General features: G+C 43.1%; 1 long non-coding RNA gene across 3 annotated transcripts in view; it reads left to right on the forward strand.

Moving 5' to 3' along the window:
• The first annotated feature begins 3,536 nt into the window (after positions 1 to 3,536).
• LOC125703762 (uncharacterized) overlaps positions 3,537 to 22,826 on the forward strand; it is a 29,646-nt gene continuing 10,356 nt past the window's right edge. For 2 of the 3 annotated variants that reach the window (XR_007380961.1, XR_007380962.1), the window contains exons 1-3: positions 3,649 to 3,762; positions 4,078 to 4,134; positions 6,178 to 6,310. This is a non-coding gene — a long non-coding RNA (uncharacterized LOC125703762). Of the gene's footprint in view, positions 3,763 to 4,077; positions 4,135 to 6,177; positions 6,311 to 22,826 lie in introns of all 3 variants that reach the window. The other variant, XR_007380960.1, reaches the window with a different exon arrangement.

Consider the following 22,826-nt stretch of genomic DNA (forward strand, 5'->3'; position numbering starts at 1 on the left):
ATCCAGGTTATAAACACTCAGGTTACAGAACACCCATTACAAAGCTCAGGTTTCTTCAGTTCCTGCATTTGCCTTCATTTTACTGAGACTACCTGCATCTCCCAAATAACTTCATTTGTGTTCAAGTTGCAAGACTGTAAATTATCTGCGTCTTGAGCAAGTCTTGGTAGTACAGGGCTCAATGCATTCAGGAACCTCATTGATGCTATGTAATACTGCACGTGAAGAACTCATTTTAAGCTCAGTATGTCACTAGATCATAACAGACAGCTTCTAGCAGGGTAACAGTTTCCTAAAAGAGTGTTGTACCTGGTTTGTATTTCATATGTACATGGACCAGAGTCAGTATGGTTAAGATATGCACCTGCTAGGAGTAGGTATCTCAAGCCACAGGAGATCATCCAGCACAGGGAAAAGATGTCCATTTCCAAGTAAGGCTATTTCCTATGTTAAATACATGAATATCTGCTGTTGTCCATTAACTAGTCCATGATGCAGTATACAGAAGGACAATTTTTATGAGCCGTTTCCTCCCCCACCTCCAGCACAGAGGACTTGCTCTTGGGTCACTCTTACAGTCTTTTGCTTGCATCTGGAGAATCCTGGCAGTGCTGACAGGTTCCCTTAGGCATCTCTTTGGCAGCATCCTGGAAGTCCTCAGACTTTGGAGGATGTGTTGCAGCAGCCTCTGGAACTTCTTTCTCCACCCGCTTGGATGTTTTTTTGTAAACCACAATGAAGGGCTCCTTACTGAGTTGCACTCCCATGTTCACAGGTGTCCCTGCAGGGAAGCAGTGCACGTCTCCTGCTCAGCAGCAGTGAGCTTCTTGCTGCCTCAGGAGCAGCCAACAGGCCTGTATAAAAAGGGGGAGTTCAAAATCACATTAGATTCATTTATCCTTGGGGCACAGTGGACAACAGTTTTCACTCACTAACTGCTCAGAGATCCTATATTATCCTAATGATTATATTGCATATAGCTGACTCAGTATAGCCAGGATAGCCCCATAATTGAGAAGAAAAGCCACCTCTGGAGGACAATTGTAAATACCTATCAAGATCATCCTAATAGAAGTGAGTGATGTTGGCAGCAGCACAGACCACAACTCATCACTGCAGCTTCTCAATCTGTTAGGAGAGTATACATCCTACTGCTGACAATAACAGAACTGCAAAATGCAGTTGGGCTGTGTTATTGTCTCCCCCCCAGTTACACATGCCTTACTGATGGTTGCCCATCAGCAGTTGTTCATTCACTGTAGCATTTCATGATGCCAAGTCAGGCTGCAAAGTACCCCTGTGTGTTACAGAGCTCACTTTGTATAGGTTTCCTAGCATAATGTGAATGGTTATATCTGTTAGTTAGTCTTACAGCTCTCAAGTTTGCTCTTAGTTTCCAAACCCAATAAAATCACATCTGTAATCAAGCAGAACATCACAGCAGGCTGTTAATTTAGGAGATAAAGCCTGTAGTGCTGTTCAACATCCCAGGCCAACTGCCACATGAATGCAAGGCCAGTAAGTGATATATCCTGGCTATAATTTGAGCTTAGCTCCTTTATATTCACCACTCCATATCATTATGGAACTTCCAGGCACCATGCTGTGACCCAAAGATAATTGAGGTACATCCTCAGGGACAAAAGGGCTTTTGTGGCAGAGCACTTTTAGAAGGGCACAGAGGCTGAAGACGGCCACAATACCAAGCCTGGCCCCAAGGTTCAAACTGTTCTCCCCTTAACAGCTGTGAAGCATCACTTCACACATAGCAGAACCAGTAGGGCTGCAGAGAAGTGTTTTCCATCAATTAAGCTGGTTTGAGTAGCTAGTAGAAAGGGAGGTCGTTACAAGATAACAAGCCTCAGACCAGGATTAATGTGATTAAAGTGGCATTAGAAAATAACTGCTTACAGTTCTGGATTTGGGGTGAAAAGCTGCAGACTTCTTGGGAAGAGAACAAGTGCTGTCTTGACCTTCAGTTGTCACAAACATCACGAGCATCAGCTGCCAATGCCATATGAGCTCACCTATCACCTTATTGCTTTCATTTCTGGGCTGAGAGTCAGCCTCTGCATGCCATGAGTACTAGTAAGTACACGAGCTACATTTTCCATTACATCTCTCTTTTCTGCAAGATGACATAGACGTGTCCCTAAGCACATCTCCCTTCTCTCAGATTATTGAGGGACAGTCTTTCACTGAACCACTGCATTCCAATTTGAGATAGCAATAGAAGAGAAACCCTAAAAATCCAGTGAACACACAAGCACTCTGCACTCCAGCACCAGCAGTGCATCTCAGCATGAAAATCACAGCACCCTCCTACTAGATTTTAAAACGTAAGCAGATTTAGGACTCAAGCATTAGTGCTCAAATGCATTAAGTTTAAGACCCTACACCTCATGCAGGGTCAGAACCTCCCTTCTCTTTGTCCCTTTCACCCAAAAGAGAGAGCTTGCTGAAGAGTTCTCCATACCTACATCATGGTAGCAGCTACTTAGAAAAGCTACAGAAAGTCCTCTGGAGAGCGGCTACACATCTCAAGATTGCATTTATACGAGCAAGTAACACTTGCAGCAACACAACCATCATCCCAGGTAGCCCCTAATCCAATCAAGTCACAAGAACAGCACGAGCAGATTTTGTTTGCTTTGCTTTTCCCTGACTACAATTATTACTCTCAAATTACAGCACGCAGCACTTTGTCAGTGATTGATGGCTAAAGAGACCTCTATGGAACAAACTGAATTGCACCAGCAAATATAAAATAAACAACAGAGAGTGCCTGCAAACACCAAGACCTTTGAATTGTTGGAGTCCTGACCTGGTTACTCTTCACCTACAATTATGCTGAAAAATGCATAATTTGTAATGGTTCTTCATGCTACAGCTGCCTCATGCTGTATCAGTGAGTAAGAAGCTCACTTAACTGGACTCTGAGTTTAATTAAAGGCACCATCAAAACTCATCAAGGCCCAAACATCGCACAGCATGCATTCCTGAAGCTATCACATTGCTAGAGCTGAGAAAAAAAGTTGTTAAGCTCTTTAAAACCCAAATAAAGGCCCTTTCATTACTGTGAGAAAAGCAGCAAAAAAGGAATCAGAAAGCATTACTAATGTGAATCAAATGCAAAAAATAAAAGTGCCAGAAACATCACTGCAGCAAGACCAACATTTACAGGGCAGGATCATGAATTTGCTGATAGAACATACCAAAAAACCCAAAGCTCAGGGTCTTCTGCAGCACTGATTGCACCTCCTGCACTCCAGGTACTGGTTTCAGTAACTGAAAGGGCCACAGCTGTGCCTCAAAAAGCAGAGCAGCCCCACAGGTGCTGCCACTCAGCATCAACCCCACAAAGCACAGGTGGCACAGAGGGGCACTGCTGCTTCCCTTATTTACAGCCATGCAGGGGTGGGTATTTATAGAGCCCTCTCTGGAGCAGTGTTTGCAGGTGGTTGTGGGGTGAGGAGTTGGTGGGGAGCCTTTGTGGAAGGGGGCTGTTTGTGGCTGGGCTTTAATACTTTTTTTCCTTACTTTGATTTGCAGTATTGTTTTTTGCTTCCTGGAACTGAGAGCAGAGGAATGGAAGGCTTTTGAGCTGGTAGAGCATGCTTCTGAATTATGGTTGCTTATGCTTTTGTTGTTCAGCTTTGTGGGCTATCCCTACACTCTTTATTTGCATTTTGGGTTTGGAGCACATGTAAAAGTTTCTGCTTGCTTGAAGGTGGCTCAGGATCTCACTAACTGAACGAGCAGGTAGGTGGGTAAGGCAATTACTTGTGTATCCTAAAATAAAGCTGGCAGCACACTTGTAGCTTATTTGTTTTAACTAGGAGAACTCCTGGTGCTCTGTAAAGAGAGAAACTGAATAGATCTGTGCTTTTAAAAGAAAAAAAGTGTATGTCTGAAGGTAACTGGTAGCTAAAATGAGGAAGGGAATTCATTAGGAATCAGTAAGGAAGCTTATGCATGCAAGTGTATTGTCCAGGTAATAGAAGTGATCTCCTTTTTCAGCTGTATGAGTCATAATTCTGGTTATGTTCCTATTGATTTTGTTTTCTTTCATTTCAGTGCAACTGTAGAGAGAACTTTACGTGAAGGCAAAGTACAAAACCCTAACAAAGAACTGTAAGTATTTTAAAGATTTCTACTTTTGCTTAGAGCTGTTGGTGGTAGAGTTGCATGAAAACCCAGGAGAGGAGGCTGGAGAAAGAGAAGAGGCTTTATGGGACAAAATCTTGTGAAACAGGGAAAGTTCAGTGACCTACTGCCTTGTTTGTGAGAATCTGATGTAGTGCAGTTCATATTGAGAGAGTGGAAGGCTGAATGTATCTGAGACATGAGTTTTGATACCTTAAAGTTGATAGGTGCTGGGGGGAATAGTTTGCTATCAGCATTATCTGAGACAGTGACTTTTTACAGTTTGGCCTTTTTTTTTTTTTCCATTCCTTGCATTTACATGCCTTAAAAAGCTTGAATTGGTCTCTACTTGTAAGAAGGTTGAGGTGTGATGCTTTGAACATGGCTTCTCCTGTTGGTTCATGCAGTCTCAGTGCCATGGAGTAGCTGTCTAAAATGGCTCATAAAGCAAATTTGCCATATATGTGTTTGTATGACGTGATTACCCAGATGAGTTAGGATCTGGGATTAGAGTTTTTTCCATCATAACACTCCCTGCTCTCCATGTAGTCCATAACTGAGGTTTATTTAGTGGAAGCTGAAAGCTCCTTTCTGTTCTGACTTTGAAACAACCATTAAATGTATGCCCATGTGAAACTTAATGCTTCTGTGAGCCTCAGGTGTTCGTGCTTAGCACTACAGTGTGCAGACACAGAGCTTCATGCAGTGTAAGCAGTTGCTCTCTTAAAAAGAAGCAATTGATGTATCCAAAAGAGACCTTGCATTTAATTAACATATGCTGGCCAAGCCATACATCAACTTGAGAAATCAATACAGCCTGCAGGATAAGATGCCAGTACTGTCCTGTGCTTAAGCTAGCAAGAAAAATTGGGCTTCATCTTAAAGCTGTTGATGGTGTGTTCCTAGACTAATGTAAGTAAATGTAGCAAACCTACAGCTCCTACTGTGCAGAACCTGATTCCATCAGCTTCCAGCTGTAAGGCTTTGGGAAATGAGCTACTAACAGGTGTGAATGGATTAAAACTGAGGAGCTGCTGGTGGAGCTATAGGAGAAAGGGTAGTGAGGGATGGCTGGCTACTGAATGGGGTATGTGAGGTGCTGGGGATTGCAAGGATGGGTGTCTGTATGGGTAAGAAATGGGTTGTGAGGTGCTTTATTAAAGGCATTTTGTTCTGATGTGCAGCAAAACTAAACTAGCTGAATGCAAAGGGTATGCTGTAATGTATGCAAGTACATAGAAAAAAAGCTTTTCAGTGCACCCCCAGTTGCTTTTTCTTACAAGGAGAAGGGAGCACAGGGGGAGGTCCTGTTGCTAATGGAAGACATCAGCTGTAAGTGTTCAGCTCCTAATTGCACTGGCAACTGGAGTTCAGAAAGAGGTGTTGTTACTGAGGAGTCAGTTGCTATTCACACACAGTCCAGGAAGCACATTATTTCTCAGGACATGGGTAGGAATGTCCTCTGAAGTGTGCTAAGGAGCAAATCAGCTGCTGTGTGAGAGCAGTAGATGGGTGCAGTGGGTTACATGTTGTCTACAACTGCACTGAATATTAAACTTCTGACAGCTGAATCTTTGGATGCGGCTCAGGTGAGAGTGCATCAAGTAGTGTGGAGGTCTTTGCACACTCAGAACAGCCCTTTCCTCTGGACTGCTTTCATGCAGTGGGGGAGTTTTGGTTTTGTCACAGATTAGTGGCTGTGGGGCTGACAGGATCCTTGACTCTTGCTGAAGAGCTGCAGCCTTTTCCTAGGACAATTCTTATTCTGTGCCCCAAGCTGGAGCAGAACAGCAGTACCAAAATCACTGTTTGCTCAAGGTTTAAGTGTAGGACTGGGAGGTGACTGACCACAAAACTGCATATCTGGTGCTAAATACTCCTAGAGCTGCTGAGCCATTGTAGAAATGATTTTATGTTTATCTTACCACTGATGATAACATAATAGAGCAATTACTGGGTGAAGTATGCACTGGAGAGCAGTTACAACTATGTAGAAACATTGTCTTAATACCTACTCTTTCATGCTTGCAGGGACAGGAGCTGGTCTGCTGAGAAACTGGTGAGGTGTTTCCAGCCTGTGTGCCAGGAGTGCAGAACTCAGTTTGCTACAACTCTCACCTCAATGGTAGAAGCTTCACTTACAAATGCTGTGCTACAGAGGAAGGTAGGCAACAGTCCTCCAGTCCTTAAGAGCTGTGTTCCAGCTACATGTGGGGGTACAGTAAAGCACTACTGTCTGTGGTAATGAAGGGCTGCCAAGTTTAACTTGATGGAGGCTTTTATCATGCAGGCTGCTAATTCAAGGTAGTAGGCATAACTTCAGCTTGCCTCATATTCTCCCTTTCTACTCTTCTGAATTGTGGAGATGTTTCTTTGTAAATTTAACAAGGGTAAGGCTGTTGCTGTTAATGTATTTGCATGATGTGCTTTCAGAAATGTCAATTCCTACTTACACCTGCTGACTTCTGTTCTGAGATTGTTACAGGCTGTACTCTAGCACCCTTGTAGTGCAAAAACTATGCACTTAGGTTGCATAATGTAGCAGCATTGTTTCTAGGCTGAGGAAGTACAGAGAGCAGGTTATTTTTTTAGAAAGATGATGTCTTGTGTAAAGGTTTTGGGGATCGGGATGCAATTGATTGCATTTTGTGTGGATACAGTTGAAAATACCTGAGATGCTCTCAGCCATGCTGAAAGCACGTAATGCTTTGTCTCAGTATATGACTGTGGGGAAACTCCTTATCAGAGATGTAAACCAACTGGTAACAGTGCTTTCAGAAGCCTCCAAACAAAATGCTTTAGACTATTAGTAATTTGCCTTTCAGGTGTCCTGTGCGAGTCAGAATTTCAGTGCTTCAATTAGAATTCAGAGCTCTAAATTCAAGTCCTCTAAGCAACAGTAAAGAACAGGGCTCATATGGCAGAATTGCAGCTGTGAATGGAACTGATTCATTGAAATGAACGTTGCATAAAAATATGGCATTTATTGCTTGGCTGTTGAAGGACATTCCTGTACAGAGCTACATTCTCCTTCAAGGTACTTCATACCTAAATGTGTGCAAATATGGGGGCCATATACCTTAAGCAATCATTGCTTTGCTAAGTGCACTGTATAGTTTATTCATCTGTGAGTAGTAATTGAGGCTTGGACTGCTTTTACAGTGTTGAGTAATAAAACAACCATGATGTACAATAATGCTGGAGAGCTCCAAGGAGGCTCATTTACATGATAGCAGGGGAAATGGTCTTGCAAGGAATAAGAATTAAGAGGTTGGTATTGTGCAAGGTGGTGTTTCCTTCAGATGAAGCCTGACATGAAGGAAGTTGGGGGGGAAGGAGGTATAAAAAGCCATTTAAAATTCTGAGCCTGTTCTTTCATCTGAAATAGAGAAGATAAATTAAATCTGGGGTAAATCCTCTTGGGGTAGTGCAGGAACAATAGAACAGGAGGTTTTCTGTTACCACATCAGAGATCACATCTTTCCTTTTTTCCTTCAAGACAGAGGCTGACGTGTGTATGTGCTTCAATGCTTCAGTTTTTGAAGTCAGTCTCCCTTTCAATAGGTGGAATAACATTTGTCCTTGGACTGTTTTGCCCTATATTTTGTTTTTGAGGCGAGACTTCTGCTTTTCCTACTTTTTTTCCTGTTTCTCTATACTCTGGTTTGCTTTAGAACAGGATGAGTTCCGTCTGCTATATGGTTTGAAGGGCCTCTAGTTCTTCAGTAGGCTTTGTCATCTGTAGCATGGCTGCGATTGGAGCCTCAAAGCAATAGGAAGGATGTGTTGTATTGGTGCAGGAAAGGAACTGTTCTGTCTGAGCTTGTCTGTGTTGCACTGCTGAAAAGCTGAGCACTAAATGTGAAAAGCTGATTGTGAAACATATCTGTAGACATTGATGAACGGTGTAAGAAGAGCCTTTGGGAAGAGTGGTGCCTTCTTAGAGAGAAATAGAGACAAGATGACTGTTTTCTCTTGAACTGAAGAATGATGGATGTTATCCTGCTGACCCTTATTACCATTGAGATGATGTATACGTTAATTGTCCCTTAAAACATTGATGAACACAGCTCTGGCCCGGGGTGGTTCCAAGTACTCCAAGTTTCATTTAAAACTGGGGGGGAGAGAGGCTATTTACAGCTGCAGGCTTCCCACGAGTCTTATAGAAAATGATTTGTAGCAGTGCTGACATGGCTTCTGTCTCTGACAGCAGAGATCCCAGCAATGGGCCTCCTTAGCTGACGTTAGCCTCTGTGAATGCTCCCAGAGGTATGCTGAGAAACTCCCAGCGTCTGCTTCACCATTTGTAAGGCATGCCAGGATTCTGTGTAAAAGATACTACTGGAAAGCAAAGTAGTGTTATTGTTGTCATAAAGCTGACATGAGTACATCTGTGTGTCCTGGGGGAACGCGCTGTATGAGCACAAAGTGACTTGGTAGTCTTCCCACCCTTAAAACACAGCAGCTTTTATAGCTGTACAATCCTTGTTTATAAAATATATTGATCCAGCAGCATCATAATCTAGAGATGTAACTTCTCTCATTAGGCAGAGGCTGCAAGTTGCTGTAGCAATTTAATACAATTAGTGAATACAGGCAGAGGTAGGAAGAGGTGCCTGGTCTGGCAAGGGGCTGCTTGAAAAGCTTATATGGACGTATCATAATGATGGAGGATTGTGTGCTTGAGTCAGGGCTGCTTCTCCATGTGCACTTACATTAACTTGTGTCTGCAGAGTTTGTTTTACCTGGAGGAATCCACCTTTGCTGATGGCATGAGGCTGAAGATATAATTGTGGTGGCTGGCATCTCGGAGCTCTCCTTTGAGAAAGCTCTGTTCAGGTCCACTGCAGCCTCCTAATATCAGGAAAGATGCCTGAGGAATTCTGCCACTGTTTCTTTCAAAACTGTGCTTGAAACGAGAGGCTGTTTCATGTTGGAGTCACTAAATTCTTAGAAAGAGAGGCCACTTTCTCAATACCATTTCATGCTGTTGCTCTCATTAAAAGGGGGGAGAGCAAGCTCAAGCTTACAGATGGCCAAGGTGTTCTGTCTCCTCAGCAGATAGGCAGTGATGCAGTCATGTGTGCAAATCCTCTAGCAGCCTAGTGACTTTATTCATCATTTTTCACAGCTGCTTGTCACTCATAACAAATTTACATCATTGTCATCCTTTCAATTTTCCTAGTAGTAGGAAAGCAAGCAGCTGAAGGTAGGAGAGGGCAACTGTCTCATCTTACATTCACAGCAAGCTGCTGTAGAGGGTGAGGGAAAGATCTCGGTCACTTCACCTATTTCTGTTGCCTGGTTTTAGCTAGTAACCCAGTCAAGAATTAGCAAGTTTGTACAGTGTACTTCTGCAATTTGTTCTCTGCTCTGGTGGTATTAATGGCTACTTGCCAGCCCTGACACCCTGCCAGGCAACTTGCATTACTGATCCTGCTGCATGTTATGATGCATGTTAATGTGCCTGGTGTGGCAAGCACTTGTCTCTGTGGGAAAAGGTGAAGGGAATGTGGAAGGTCTGCTAAAATGAATAAAACAACATGGGTAATGCTATGCAGGAAGAATTTATCTTTTAGCTTGGGCTGCAATATGTGTAGAGTGTGTAGGTTAAAGTAACCCTGTTCCATCATCTGCTTTGTACAGCTATGAATACATATGGATGGAAGTCTTAAGATGGGTCAGAACTGATTCAGCTGCTGACATTGTGACACTGGACTTGCAAATGCAAACAGTGACAAGATTTATCCAAGATCCAAGTAGTCTGTGCCAGGAGGTGCTGGTCAATCTTTGTTTGCTGGCAGCTGGGGAGAATACTACATGAGCTAAGTTCAACTTGCTGTGGGTATTCATACCTTGTCTTCCTTGCTTCTGTGTATGAAATACTTCGTGCTGCTATCAAAGTCTTTCTGAAGCAATAGATGCATTTGAGTCTTTGTGATACCTGTTAACTGGGATGCTGTTTTGCTTGGACTTGTGTTGCTCACTGCATGCTCGAGCTGATACTTGAGTTATTCTTGCTGGCTTCAATTTTCATTCCACTTAAAGCAGGTTGTGAGTGAGGTGTTCTGTTGGTTGCTTTCTGTGTCCCTTCAGGTGTGTGGAAACTTCTTATTGCCTTTGGGAGAGTCAGAATCAAAAGAGGAGGAAGGTAAGGACTTGGTTTTGAGTTGCTTATTTTCTGGAGCAGAGCTGACTTAAGCCAAGATTCTTTGTTGAAGCCTTGTATGTGTTCATTTAGATCTGGAAGAATTAATGAGCTTTTTATTAGAGGGCAAGGAGTGGTTTTGCAGAGATTGGTAGCATTGACTGTTGAAATGCTCATAAAATGTTGCAAGATCTGAAAAGCCATTCTCGTTGTTAGCTAGGTCAAGTGATTGCAAGCATTTTCCAGACACAAATGAAAAACTGCAGAAGCTACACCTGCATTATTATTCACCCATACCCGTCCTTCCTTCTGCTCAGCACGTAATGGTCTGGTAAGCAGGACAGCAGCATCCTAGAAAGAAGGCACAGTCATCCCAGCCCTCTATTCTTTATGCTCTGCTGAAGTTTCTATTAATAGATGGCATGGTGGCTCCTGTTCCCTTGCTCTCTTATTAGTGAGGTTTTTAGTTTTCAGCAGAGCTGGCTGATGTGCTCATTGGACCTTGAAGGATTTGCTCCATGACAGATACAAGATATGAGTACAAATGCAAGACATGCTTTAAATTCATAGAGGAATTCTCATGGGGATGCTGGTGAAAAACAGCTCAAGATACATTGGTGTCCCTGCCTCACATATCAGAGGGACAGCCTTTCTCAGAGTGTTCTTGCTAGGACGCAGTAGTTACCCAGTGCTTCAGGCAGAATGGATGATGATCCTGTCTTCATTCTCCCAGTGCCAATGGGGAAGCCTGCTGCTTGAGACCAGAGCAGCAGAAATGGTGAAGCCCTGTTCCAAAAACCAAGGCTAAAAGATGACTTGTGGCTTGTTTTTTTTCTACTTGAGGGGGAAGAGTTGTTCAATATGAGTAAAAATTAATGTGAGCACTTAAAAGTGCTGATTGTGATCCAAGGATCATAAAACATTATCTGAAGGTGAATTTGTAATACTGATTTAGAGCTAGCTGAGGAGCTAGATGTAACATACCATGTTACCAGTGAAAGTACTGATAATAGCACTAGATGTGGAGTGAGGTTAAGGACTGGCATGTTTGTCTCAGAACACTTAAGCCTCGTGTTCTGCTTTCCATGTGCCCAATGCTGCTCAGAGCAGTGAAGAAATTAGGAAAATCATGGCTTAGGTGAGAATTGGCATAAACTCTCTCCACTTGAAGGCTTCTGTTTAGGAATCTAAGATCTAAATTGCCCATTTCTTGCTTTCATTTCTCCTCGAATGATTCGCATCTTACTCGTATTCTGATCTGTGTTATTTGTGCATTTTAGTAGAGAATGGCTTAAAATATACGGGTGGCTGGAAGGAGAACGGCAGCAGAATGAGTTTGGTTTTATTTGGGCTAAGTGAGGAAATGATTTTGAGGAAATGAGTTGGTTGTTACGTGGACGGTTCTGTTATCAGCAGGTTGGAGGGGATTGCTGGCCCACAGATGAGCAGATAAGCAGCCTCTTATCAGTCTGTTTCCTTCAGAGATGGGTAACTTCTGTTTTTCCTCCTGTTTTGTGTTAAGGTTACGTGTGAAAAGCACGGAATGTGTAAACAAGTACATCTCTTGCAGGGTAAGAGGATTATAGATGGAGATGCTTAGAAATCTTCTTAACCTGCTTAGAGGATATCGAATAAGTGCAGTCTCAGATTCAGCTTTGTTTTGTACTTTCTTACCTGCCTCAGGTAGAGAGCTTTATAGACCTGGGATTGCTTAGATGCTGAGGCTCCTGAAGCTTTGTTTTGGACAATTGGTTACTGGTGAGCAAAGTTCATGTACTCCAGATGAGAAATGAAGAGCTCAGTAGGCCTGTTCTATGAGACTCTGTGTTTTCCACAGTTTAACTTGCTGAGTGTAAGTTTTCCTCCTGCTCTGATTTGAGTTACAGTTAACCTCAGTAAAAATTACTTGGGGGAAGAAAGCCAAACACAACACTGATTTTGTTCTCATTCCTTCTAAATCTACAGGAAGCTGTGGATTAATAGTTCAGACTACAGACAGAGGTTTATCTCAGTAATAACCTGAGTTCAGCTGCAACCTGCTGTCAAGCTTCTGAGAAATAATAGGGCAGGAAAAGTGGCCATCCAGAAAGTACTGAAGTGTTGACTCCAGCTGTGACACTTCTGCTTAGGTTGTTCACTTCCTTTTGGCTTAAGATATGAATCAATGCATGTATTGCCAGCACCCGCCTAGCCTTCGAATGCGGCACAAATTAAGGAATACTTCTGCAGAAGTGGATGGAGAACAAAGTGCTCCATAAATTTTTTAAAACTGTATTTTGAGCTATCCAAATGATCATTATAATGCATTATTCAGTCAGAAAGAAGTGCTTCGTGAGATCGGTGAAATATATCTTCATTGTAAGTGCATCTGTTGTTCCTCGCAAATGATTAGCTGTTGCTGAGTTGTAAATTTTGCTCTTTTGTGTATGGCTAAGATGATTTTTTTCCTAATTAAGGACTGACAATAAGAAGATAGCTGCACCTAATATAGATAGGTCTCTTAGTCACTTGTTTACTGGGTCGTAAATGCAGCTGACAGCTTAAAACAGCACTGTTGTTTTGTTGTGGCAGAGCCTGCAGTCCTACACGTGTGCTTGAGTATCATCATTCTGCAGGCTGGACTGATGGGTAATGGCACCAGCAGGCATTAGGCTTGGACAGAGAGTGGGAGATGACTCATTTTTAGGACTGGCCAACGTTTCTCACTGTCCTTTGGAAATGGGGAGGTTGGCAGCAGCGTTGAGGAATGGTTCTGTTGCTGAAGCCAGGAGCTCTGAAACCCCAGAGGTCAGCCGTTTCCCACTTGTATCCCTGGAAAGCAAAGAAGCCTTTTCCTCCAGAAATAATAGGGAGGCTGCAATAGGAGCTGTGTTGTTTCTGGTTGGCTTCTGATTTTGAAAAGTGAATAAATTTTCTTGAAGTATTTGGAAAGTGTTGGATTTCAGCGACCTCTCTAGCCTATGAAATTCCAATACTTTCTCAAAGAATATGGTGACTTCGTAGTGGGCTTTGAGATGTGACAGCTTGTGTGCTTTACCATGGAAATACGAACAAAACAAAAAGTTTGTCTTGTTCAGAGATCTGAGACAGCAGTATCTGACTATGGAGGAGAAGCTTCAGGAAGCATGAGAGAATCTGGAGGAGTAAAACTTTCAGCTTCTGAGGGTGAGGTTTGCTTTAGGTTTGAGTGTATGTTGTGTAACAGGCATGAAGTGGGATGGTAGTGCTTGTTTGGCAGCCGTGTGGTTGTTCACCCATCCGTCCATCAGCATGAAGCTTGCTGGAGAACTCATCTGATGTGAGAAGTGCAAGCAGTGGAATCCAGAAGCTCCTTGTCTCTGAGATGGGGCGGGTGTGCATTTGTTTGGGGTGTTCTGTGCTGAGTAATAATTCAGTGATAGCTCAAAACTGAGTTAGAAGGGGCTTCATTCCATGTGGCCACAGGACTACATTGTACAAATACCTCTTCTGCTGTCAGACTCTTTTTGCTGCTGAGAGCATCGCTCAAACTTGTCTGAGCAGGGAAGGAAAACTGAGTTTTAAGTATCTCAGCTGGGATGACAACTGGAGTGTTTATATAGGCATTTGTGCTGTGCAGCTCCTATGAGCACTTGGAGATCTCTGCAGGGCTAATTTATTTCTGAGCTAGTGAGAAGGCTTTTAAAGGTAGTAGCTGTCAACAAATAAGCAGGTAGCTATCAAAATAGGCTGCTGTAGGAGGTAACCTTGTTGCTTACTCCCTAGGGCTAACCTTTAGGAATGTGAAGATCTGTTTTGCACTCCAGGACAATAAGCAGCAAGGCCAGCTGTTGCACTTAAGAGTTGCCTTTTTTGCTTATAGCTGGGCCTTTTTGTTTGCACTTGGAAGTGGAACAGCTGGGAGGAAGCTTGCTGTAAGCTCTTCCATATTGTTTCTATGGAAACTGTTAGCTTTCCTGTAGGTTTTCAGTGGGTGCAAGCTGTGGGTGCCTCTGAGTAATTGTTGCATTAGACACTTCTGAACCTTATGCCTGGACACCAGTAGATCTCCAAAATGGTTTCCTAGGTGATGGCATTTTCCATGCTGGGGACAGGAATAGGTGTGTTAGCAATGCTTAAGCAGTGCTTTCTGTATCTTATTGCTGATGATGGAGTAGCAGCTTAAGTCTTTGGACCATAGGTGCCTGTCTGGGACTTTGTTATAAATGGGAACCTATTGGTCTGAGGCTGATAAATCCTAAGTGGATGGCTGGGCAGTGTGAGATGAGAAGCAGTGCTGAAGGCCATGTGCTTCACAGAGGACTGGTATTTGTCTGGGAGGCCTGGGAGCCTTCATCAATTGATGTGAGCGTATCTTTTCTCCAGTTGAAGTGCCTGAGGGCAGCTTGATCAGGGTAGTTTTCTTCTGGGGGAGTAGCAGAGGGTTCTGTGCTGTTGCTCTGCCTGCAAGGAAATGCCAAAATGCAGCACGTGCTGCTAATCGAGAGCTGAGGCTCTCCTGGTGTGATAAGAACCTGGCAATAAAAATAAGGAATGACTATGACATGTTGCCAGATTACCCAATGTCTTGAAGCAGTCTGTATAAACAGTGCATGCTGGAATACTTAGCTCTGATGCCAGGATGAAATGTGGAAACTATCTCTGAGGAAGATGGTGCACCAGCTCCTGATAAGAGATTTGTGCTAAAAACAATAGATAAAACTGATGTTCTAGGTATGTTCAGTGGTATGTTTTTGAGTTATTGCAGAGATAAGGAGCTGGAATGAGAGTTGCAGGAGATTAGAGTATCTTTTGAGGGGAAAAAAACAAGATATTTATAGAGATAAAATGTGTTACTAAAAGTAAATTGCTTTCAGTATTGGGTGGGAGTACAAGTATCTTAAATTGTGGTTGTGCTTTAAAATGCATAGAAAGAATCTCAAAATGCATACAGAGGATCAGTTTCCATTAAAAGGTATTGCTTTAATCACTGTGCAATCCTATTGAATTCCGTATTGGCTGCTTTTCTAGGGCTCTGAGGAGCCTTCTATAAAAGGCTATAAGATGACACAGTTAAACCACGTAACTGCTGTGTGGGATTTCAGCAAAGAGAGCTTTCGGTCAAGTGCTTAAATGCTGGGAGCTGAGGTTATCCAACAGAACATGAGTGTTCAGCCCAGGTCCTTCCTATTGCCTGTAAATATCTTGCACGAGTTGCAGGCTTGATGCTATTAACAGACAAGTCTTGCCCCCTGCATCCCCTGACTTCGCTGTGCAGTGGTGTCAGTCCTTCACACGGCTGTAAATGGATGTGCTGCAGTGGCTATTAAACCTGGGTCAGAGAAGGGTATGTTTGCTGCCTTTATGTAACTTGGGTTTTTGTGTGGAGGAGAAACTCTTTACTCTTCCTATGGGCTCTGAGAAAGCCCTGTACTGGCAGGGCCCATTAATTTTTAATTTAGTCTTCTCCACACTGCACTGCTGTTTTGTTTTATGAGGACATTATGCTGAAATGAAGGCTTGTAAAACAGGACTTTAAAGTTTGAGAAAGGTGCAGTCATTATAATAATATGCATGCCAAAATGGAAATGAGTGGGTATTTACAGCGTGTTTAATATTAATTATATTTTATTGTGATGTCATCCTTGCAGGTCAACTGGATGGTGAGATGCAATGTAGACTGAAAATCCCTAGGCAGAGGACTGACTTGGGGGCCTCACAAAGAGTAGGGTGAGCTTTGCAGAGGCTGGGGGGGAAATAGCCCTTGTGTTCTATTGTAGGTGGCTGGGTAATAGAGGCAGGGAGCTCTTGTTGCAGGAGGGCTGTTGAGTGGCAGCTTTGCTAGCTCTGCTCCAGGTGCTTCAGCTAGAGCTGTGTTTGAGCTGCTGGTGTGAGAAACGAGGCTCAGCTTCTGAGCAATTGGACAGTGCTTTTGCTTTGACCTGCACAACACAAGAACTATAGATAGAGAAATACTTTTTCAAAGCTTAATCTACAGATTTGCAAGGTGAAGTGTTTCTCCCTTTGGAATTGGTGGCAGCTTACAGGACTTCAGCAGCCTGCGTAGAATAGTGTGAAATAATGAATAATAGAGAGCTGGTACAGAAATTAAGCAAACCCATTCTTCTGATCCAAAGAGATCCAATTTGGGTCAGATAAAGAACAAGGTGGGTTTTTTCTTTGCCTCAACACAAATCTGTAGTTGATGAGCACAAATAATGAGCAGAGGGAACAAAGCTTTAGGGACTGTGGGTTATGTAGTTGCAGGCAAGCTGTGGAACAGTTAAGTGAAATAATCCGTGGCAAGACTTGTTCTGTCCTGTGTGCTACCTGAGGGGTTAAATATAAGAGCCAGCTGCAGCCAATTTTCTCTCTTGAAAAGGTGGCAGCCAGAGGGGTGATGGGGTGGGAAGGCTTCCCTTGTCTGAAAATTGAAGCATTCTAAATCCCTGAAGCTCCCATCCACCCTTAAAAAGAGAGAATAAGATAAAGGAAAGCTGAAGCACAGGAGGAAGCTTCTAGTCAGCAGACTGCAGTGGTGGTGAATAGGATTTTCACAGCTCACTAACCTCTTGAGTGTTTAATAAATCCCAGAGATCCATTCCAAGGATAAGGTGGCCCTGGTATCTAAGCAGACAGCCATTGCCTGCTGTCATCTTGGTGACAAGTGACCCTGCGCAGCAGGACCAATTACCCAGCTAACAAACTGGAGACAAGTGTCTCCTTCCCTGCTCTCCTGGCAGCTGGGCTGAAGGTGCCATGGTTGCCATGGCAATGATGCTTCAGGTGCTGACAGTGTGAGTGCTTGTGATGAAGTGACTGAGGATTGGGTTTGTAGGCTTTTCTTTCTTTCCCCCCTCCCCCCCATTGATTTCTTTGGTTCATCATGTGGCCTTGTGTTGACAGATTGAGGAATACTCTTTGTTGAGCTGTCAGATGCTGGTTCCTTGTAAGGCAAATTGGTGAGTTCAAGGTGTAGTAGATCCTGAATCGGTGCTAGATGAGTTCCTGTGCTGGGTTAAGATAGCTGTGTAGATGTATATGAAGCAAGAAAAGGTTTTTTGCAGGCTGCGTTGCAGGGGGGACAGCCTGGGATTTCCTGTGGGCTTGTCTTTTAAATGTTGGTGTGCCATCTCTGTGCAAGTGAGATGACTTTTGTCTCAGTCTTTGAGGAGTGGGACTGGCTTCTCCTTAAGCAGTTGCTGCTGGTCACCAAACTGTAGATCTAAGCAAATGAAGAGTTACAAAGCTGTGGATGTTGCCAAGAAGGGTAACTGGGGAGCCAATCTAAGCAGACAATTGATGTCCTAATCAGCCAGCTGGTGGCAGAAGGCCCAGCTGGTGTCTCAGAAGTGATTTTGAGCTGCTGCTTCTTCAGCTAGGAGGCTCCCCGTGGGTCTGACCGCTTTTCTTTCAGAGGAGTTTACTGTTTGGCCCTTTGGCTCACAACCTGGTGTTTAAAGTTGAGACCTGTTAGCTTGGCAAATAAAAAATATTGGACTAAAAGATGTGTCTGAAGTTCTCATACTGGCTTTGCATCCTTGTGATATATATGACAAGTCGATAGACTTACCTCCTGTCAATTGGTATGCCATCAGGAACCCTGAAGTATGGTTCTCTCTTGGCTTGAATGTAACTGAGTGAAATTCCATTATGAAATAGTTCCACTTTGAAAGTGAAAGCTGTATGTGTTCAAGGGGAGATTAGAGTGGCTAGAAACATTTGCAGATGTCAACTGGCGTGGCATAAATCTGTGTAAGTAGCTAGGCAGCCTGGATTTTCTTATTCCTAGATTGGTTTTGGTTATCAATGAGTAATGAGGTTGCTTACTGTCTTAAAAATAGAATTTGTTTCGGGAAGTGGCTGCGTTTTATGGTATTGAGTTACAAACAGGCTGCACACAGAAAACCAGCTGGAAACTGCATGCTGGGGTGTATTTTGAGGGATGGGAATAGGGAGAGGAAAGGAGGTAAATGTGGTGTTCCAGCAGAGCAGGTGAAGTTTTAATACTGCTTTCTTTTGAAGCTGAGATGCAGAACAAAAGGATGTAATGTAGGTTGGTGATGGCAAAAGACAGTGAGCCCGAAGTGCAGGAATCTAAGGAACTGCCTGCACCTCTGTAGCATTAGAACCAAAGTGATTATTAATTTCTCTTTCAGGAAAGACCATTTGTGCTCTTCAGTGATGTGGAACGTAGCTGAGTGTAGCTGTGTTAGGGCACGCACCTTGAGAGCCAGCAGGCAGGGTAGGGATTTGCATACAGAAGGCAAAAGCCTTTACACAGTGCCAATAATGCACATTGTAAAACAGTTACAATAACATTCACTGCAGCCATGAAAACAATTTTACAGCAGATTAAACACACTTAGAAAAAGGAAAAAGATGAGAGAGAATGCAATACCAGCACTAAATTAGGGTTTAGTCAGCAGCAGAAAGAGCACAAGAGAATGAGAGTGTTCCAAGTGTTCTCTACTGCATAGTTTCCTTTTTTCCAGGCCAACTATTCTGCTATAATCTATTTTGTTGGTCTACTATTTGAATTGAGAAACTCTTTTCTGGAATAATGCCTGTTAGTGAAAATTACAAATCTGAGATGAGCATTAACTTAAATAGAGCTCGCAGAACCCATGGCTCCTCAGTTATTGCTGCTTTGTGGATCTCCAAACTGGAGTAAGAAGTATCTGAGGTGGACCTCGTTGGTGGCTTGTTCCAGTGTGGGAAAAGGGGAAATATGACTGTCCTCATGGGATGGAGAGCAGCTCTGTTTTGCGTGTAGTTTTGTTGTAGTTATTGGGCCTGAGATCTCAGGAAGAACTGAGAAGGGTTTACTTGTGTGTGATTTTATTTTCAGGCTTCATTATTTTGACACCTCTTGGCAATTTTCCTGTGTGCTTAAACTGCACGTTACAGAGAAGAATGTTTTTAGGCAGCTACATTCTCAAATTGGGCGAAGTTTATTTACTGTTTGACTTCTGGCTCTGACATCTATTTCTCTAAACAATTTCCGTTAAATGAATTATTTTTCAATAAAAATTGAGTGGGTTCCCACATGGCTTTTTTTCTGTTCAGTTTGCATGTTCTTTCCTTTGGTGCCAGTCGCACCATTTCCTAGGTAAAGGATGCTTTTAAGAAGTCATGCATTGCTTGGTGCTGTGATTAAAGGAAGAACCAAAGACGACCGAAGAAAACCTCGCAGCTTTTAGCTGCTGAATGACTTATTTACTCATTGAGAGTAAGGGCTGTTACGCTTTATTCTCCTGTCTTTAAGAAGTGAGTATTTATTGATGAGGCCAGAGGAGTTTGGGTTGGAACCAAACAGTTGTACCACTGTTACAATGAGACCAAGGTTTGGGTTGCTGTTCAGCACAGGCAGCAGTGTGAACCTAATAAGCAGTGCTTTTTAAAAATGGATGCAATAAAGCTAGCTTCAGTTCTGGGTTCTGTATTGTGAGCTTCAGTTAGTAAATGGGTCACATTGGTTTAGCTGCCAATTGATTTCGAATGCTAAGTGAAAATTACTGCACATCTCCCTCATTTCAGTGTAAGAGGGATGAGCTGCTGTTGAAGGCTTGTCTGTCTTGCTTTCTCCAGTGATAACCTCCTGCACAAACTTCCCCTTACATGAGTCCTGTCCCTGTTTGCATTCACTGTACTGTCTCAAACACTTAGAAAGCCATTATCAGGCTCAGAAACTTCTTGAGATAAGATTGGGCCACTCAGGCGAGCTGATAGATAACATCCATCTGCCTCAGAATGAAATCCAGCTGACATCAATACTGACCCTGCATCCCCTCTGGGGATATTATTGTCTGGCAGTAGCAAGGCACACTCTTTAGAATTGTAATTCTGAACCCTGTTTTGTATCGTTGGCCTGAACATCCTTACAGCCCAGACACAGCTTGGCTTTGTTGCTTAGCAATGCATTTCTGCCAGTGTTGTACAGACCGAGGCCTTTTAAAGTTTTCTAGGCCACTTTCTTGCTGCTGCAATTGAAACTTGAGCAAGAAAATGAGATAGCTTTCAAGAATCTCTCCAAATCCAAATATTTGATATATTTTTTTTTTTCCTGAGGTTTATAGGGAGAGAACACAAAGGTAGTTCAGAAGATTTCCAGGCAGGAGATGGGAAAGGTAGGAATGAGTGCACTGCACTTTGTGCGGTGATGCTGCTGTGATTTAAATCTTGCAGACTGAGTGGTGTTGGTGGAACTCACCTGTCAGACCTCTGAAAACGGGTTCTGGCCTAGAGATGCTTTGAGTGTTCAGTGGGGCAGAGTCAGAGGAGCACAGCCACTGCCCTCGTGGAATGAGTTTCTGTAGAGTGCTTTTACCATAATGAGCTGCTTGATGTCAGGTCTGCTGCTTTAAAAAAGAAAAAACACACACAAAAATAAAAAATCCACCCTGAAATAGAAAACTTGTCTGGATCTGCAAGGAAATAGCAGCAGGTGTAGGAAACTGCATTGCATCTGCTGAAGAAAGCCTGTGTGCAAAATAGATTGCCAATACTTGTTTCCCAGGGGAGGTGCAGGTTTAGGGCAGATCGTGGGCTGAGGACCATCAGCTCTGACCTGTGAGTGCTGTTAGACCTGACCCTGTTGTCTCTGAGCTGAAGGGTCTCACTGAAGGTTATCTCAAGGGTGTACAACTGAAGTTCAGCTTCCAGGATTGCTTTGGTGTGTAATGACACCTTGCATTTTGATAACATCAGGCTCCTGGATTGCATTACTACTGAATGTGACCCTTGTTTTCACCTATTCTTGTGGCTCTTCGGTTTTGTAATGTTCTTCAAAATGCTTCTCTTCCCATTTCTGCTCTGATTTCTGCTCTGATGTGATGCTGCTTCCCTGCCTAGTGCTCCTCTAGAGTTCTTACATTAGTCTCATGATAGAGTAAAATGAAATGCAGTGCTAAAATCAGAGATGCCTGCTCTTAGGAAGCAATTTTTAGCTCTTGCTCACTTGGGTCCAGTGATTGTTGGACAAAAAATTGCCTCAGCTCTATAGCTTTGTCTCGTTAAGAGTTATGCAAGTTTCATGGTGTGCTCACAGTTCTGATTTACATTTGGTAGAGCCACAATGCAGTGTTACAGAGACTACATTGGGATCTTCTTGCTGTGTTACAGACCTGAGCCAGCTTTGCCAACTTATGATTTGTTTGTGTGTGTCAATTGAGATGCACAATTGCAAAGAGGGGATTTATGGGCTGTTGTAGCCATTTGGGCTTCAGTTGGGACTCTAAAGGGATGCTGCTTCAAGATAAGCTTGTGTAGCAGAAAGATATTCAAAGTAGAGTTTGGAGCTGCTGTACTAATGGGAAGTTTGCTTCCAAACAATCAATAACTAATCTATTCAAAGAGTTAATTGGTGATGCTTAGGAGAAATTAATAATGGATGTTTAAGTGATGGTTCCTTTTAACTTTGCAAGAACATTAAGACAAAGTAAACATCAGAGGAATTGCAGTAAAGCAGGCAAACTGGGGAAAATTAGGTATGCAAAACAGAGCTGTATAAATCTGCATGTAATTAACTGGGGGAGAGTTCCTGAAATTATCATACAGGCTGAATAAGTTGGTATAAGCACGAAAATGAAATGAAGAGACGCTGTGCTGGGAAGAAAGATGGTATGGTATATGGGAGGAACTGCTGTAGTCATCCTTCAAAGGACGGCTGAGTCGTCAGGACGGTTCCTAAGTGAAATATAAAATATTCACTGTTAGGTGTTATAATTGAGTACATAACTTCAAGTTGTTTGACAGCTCTGATCTTCATCAACCCAGCTGAGGAGGTTTTTATTTTTCATACAGCAGTACCAGTGGCAGCTCAGGAGCTTCCTGCATCTTCTGTTCTTTATATTGCTTTCCTTCCTTTCTTCTCAAGGCACAAAGGTGTTTACTGAAATGCTCGAGGACTTGGATTTATTTCCAAGCCATCATTGTTGTGATAAACTTGCATTATTCATAAGGCAGCATTTTCCTATTTATCACTCGCAAATGGTGTGCTCCAACAGATGCATGTGGCGAGATACCCAGTAATGAAGCTATCATGCTTGGAATTACTTCCAGCTTGCTATTGTTAGTCTGCATGAAATTGGTCCTGCTGCAATTCTGGTGTGATGAAGTTGGGTGAGGGTGCAGTCTGACCCCCCTCCTTCCCCCCCCAGAGAGTCAGCAGAAGTGCTCTGTGTCACTGCTGGAAATAACTGAGGAGCTGGGCAGATCCAGGCTCTGCAGGCTGAAATTCAGCCTGGTTGCAACAAGTTTCCACCCTTATACATACATGAAATGTGCTCTATCAGGTATAGGGCTGCACCTGCACGATGTAGGTGGTGTAGTAGCAACACAGGATGTCCTGCAGGACTTCAAGATATTGCTGTAATCCAAATCCCTTTGCTGAAATGCCTGTTATTGTCCTGTGTAATCCATCCATGGGCCCTTTGCTAGAGTTGGAACAAGGAAACAAAAGGCTTTCACCATTTGGTGTGCTGTTGCTGGTTCCCTTGTGACCTTACTGTAGCACCTAATGTGTTTGAAAAGAGAGCACTGACCTGGGGCTTGTTAATTAGTGTCTCTGCTT

Source organism: Lagopus muta, chromosome 22, assembly GCF_023343835.1.
Source record: "Lagopus muta isolate bLagMut1 chromosome 22, bLagMut1 primary, whole genome shotgun sequence".
Classification (NCBI taxonomy): domain Eukaryota; kingdom Metazoa; phylum Chordata; class Aves; order Galliformes; family Phasianidae; genus Lagopus; species Lagopus muta.